Genomic DNA, 2,847 nt, shown 5'->3' on the forward strand with positions numbered 1-2,847 from the left:
TCCCACTCCAAGGCTCGTATTCCCTAACACCTCTTCCTGAGCGGTTTATCTTAATACACCTTGCCGTCCTCTTCTGTGTTAAAATCATTCTAATATCACCACATTCTGCATAAATAACGTACAAAACGATATTTGCCAGCCGCATCCAAAAATAAATCGGTATGGAAGAGTTGTTAGGGAGCATCCTTAACCGACGTGAATACGAACTCAAGACCAACAGCAAGACCAAGACCAAGATTAAGTTGCTGTTTCTCTTACCTGACCACAAGACTCTCCACGTAATGCTAACTTTAATTGCCTTGAGTTACTTACGGCATGGAGCAGTCCATGTCGAAAATAAATCGCAGACGAAGGTGTGTTGCGAAATATCCACAGCCAACAAGAAAACGTCCCTATGTTTGAGACGAGAGAGTTGAAGTCCTCCAAGGGATTTGATCTTTTTAATCCCTTACATGTTGCCGAGGTCTTTTAATTATTGACAGGGCTTTCATCAGCAGCGTAAATGACAAAATAAATCGTTGAAGAAGAAACGTTACGCAATAATGCCCCTCAAAAAATAAATAAATAAAAACTAATAATGAGTTTCTATGTCGAGATGAGTGGGGTGGCGTCATGGCGGGCAGACTGCTCTATCTCGCTTACCTGGCCACACAACAACACTCTCCACACCCCCACGCTTTGCTACCTCCCTCCCAAGTGTACTGGAACCCTCAGCCCGATTGTTCAGGCCACGGGACCACACATTTTCAGACTCGTTATAAAACAAAAGGTCCTTGGTCGTTTTTGAGGTGCGGCGGGGCAAAGGAGCAGCGACAAGGGCACTCCTGATGGCGGGAAAGTGGGTGGGTGGCGGCCTATCAGTCATCACGAGTTGAGGCCATTGTGGGGGGCCTGCCTGCTTCACCCTTACCCCTCTCCCCTCTCTCTTTCAACCAACCTACCTACCTCCATCCCTTCTATCTGTTTCTCTCCTCCTTTTCCACCCTTCCTCTCTACTTTCCTCCTTTCTCCCTCTATCGTCCTCCCTGTTTTTCTCCCTACCTCCCTCCTAGCCCCCTTTCTCTTCTTTACTTCTTTCCCTACCCACCTGCATCCGTCCCCGTCGTCTCTCTCTCCTTCTCTCCTCTCCCTATCACCCTCCCTGTCTTTCTCCCTCCCCGCATCCTTTCTCTCCCTTTATCTCCTATTCTCTCTCCCTCCCTTCCCTCCATCACTCAAGTACCTTGTGCTGGGTCCATATTCATATTCTTTTTTGAGTTTGTTGTTTACCTGATTGTGTGTGTGTGTGTGTGTGTGTGTGTGTGTGTGTGTGTGTGTGTGTGTGTGTGTGTGTGTGTGTGTGTGTGTGTGTGTGTGTGTGTGTGTGTGTGTGTGTGTGTGTGTGTTCTTACCTAATAATACCTTAACAGGAATGAGTCAAGCTCATACTGTCCCGTGTACTAAATCACTTTTATCATACATATCCTTAAATTTATGAATTGTTTTGGCACACACTATTTCATTCGGTAGTGCATTTCACTGATCAACTGCCCTGTTTGGGAAACTGAATTTCCTTACGTTTTTATCTCCTCTCTTTTTATGTAGTTTTTTGCTGTGTTTTCTTGTTGTTGCATCCCCATAGGTTATATATTCATTTATGTCTATTTTCTCTTTCCCTAAGACGAATTAATATCGTATAATCGTGTCTCCTCTTTTCCTTCTCTCCTTTAGTGTTGGTAGACTCAGTTTTTTCTAGTTTTTCTTCGTAGCTTAGATCCCTTAAGCTTGGTACCCATCTTGTAGCAGCCCTTCGTACTTTCTGAATCTTATCTATCTCAATCTATCCCTCCTCATCACAACATCAGTACATCCCATCCTTCCTCTCAACTCTTCAATTGCAATCCTAGCTCTCTCAGGCCTCACATTCAAGGATGCACTACGCATCTAATTATTGTCATTTCTGTACGATTGCACCTATGAATATTCCTGGTGGTGATTTGCAATACTAAAATAATCTTCCTAGAAGATATAGTATGAGACAGCTATCTCTCTCCATCACTGAAAATTTTCCATGAAAAAGCATTCCCCAAAGACCTCTAATTGAGAAGGCAGTCCACATTACTTCCCATTTCCTTGCTTGTCCCCAAATATAGGTCATTAGTGTGTCATGCATGCAAAAAGTAATGTAGATGAACTGTGATGACAAGAGATTTGGTTATGTCTTAACAGAGAGGGGAATGGCATATTGCCCCTATAATACTGTGTGATTACTGCATATACCATATGACTGCAAGATGTTTATTAAGCACCCAGTGGGAAAAGTCTACCTTCAAGTATGGTAATGTTGGGCATATCTTTTGTGGTTGGGTGGCTTGGTAGTGTTGATGCTGCCTCCCAGTTGGAAGGTTTGGAGATACTACTTTGCAATTCTGACCTTAGCAAATTCTTTTACATTCAGCAAAGCTCATACACTCTCACATCTCTGTACATACACCCAAAGTTCTCATCCACAGTTCTATCTTTACAGTGGCCAGGACTGGCTGTGTACATATTCCACTGCAATTGTTGTATTCTTTCTCTACATTCTTTGACCTTGTTCTTCTATTTACTCCTCCCTTCGTTACTCAAGGCCACTCCCTCACATTTCTCCTCCCTCGCTACCCTTTTCAGCTTTCAAATGCTACCTCCTCCCTCTCCTGCCTTGCCATTGCTCTACAAACTGTGCACCTCACTCCTTAATCTACTGCTGTGATTTAGGTCACCCACTGAATTACAATCACAGTAATGGTAAACAACTAATCCTTCTTACCTCGCATTACAATGGCTTATGTGTCCTCTACCTGCCTTCCCATACCTGTGATGCATTTC

Source organism: Coenobita brevimanus, chromosome 71 (genome assembly GCF_032717465.1).
Source record: "Coenobita brevimanus isolate Jiangsu-jjx chromosome 71, ASM3271746v2, whole genome shotgun sequence".
Classification (NCBI taxonomy): domain Eukaryota; kingdom Metazoa; phylum Arthropoda; class Malacostraca; order Decapoda; family Coenobitidae; genus Coenobita; species Coenobita brevimanus.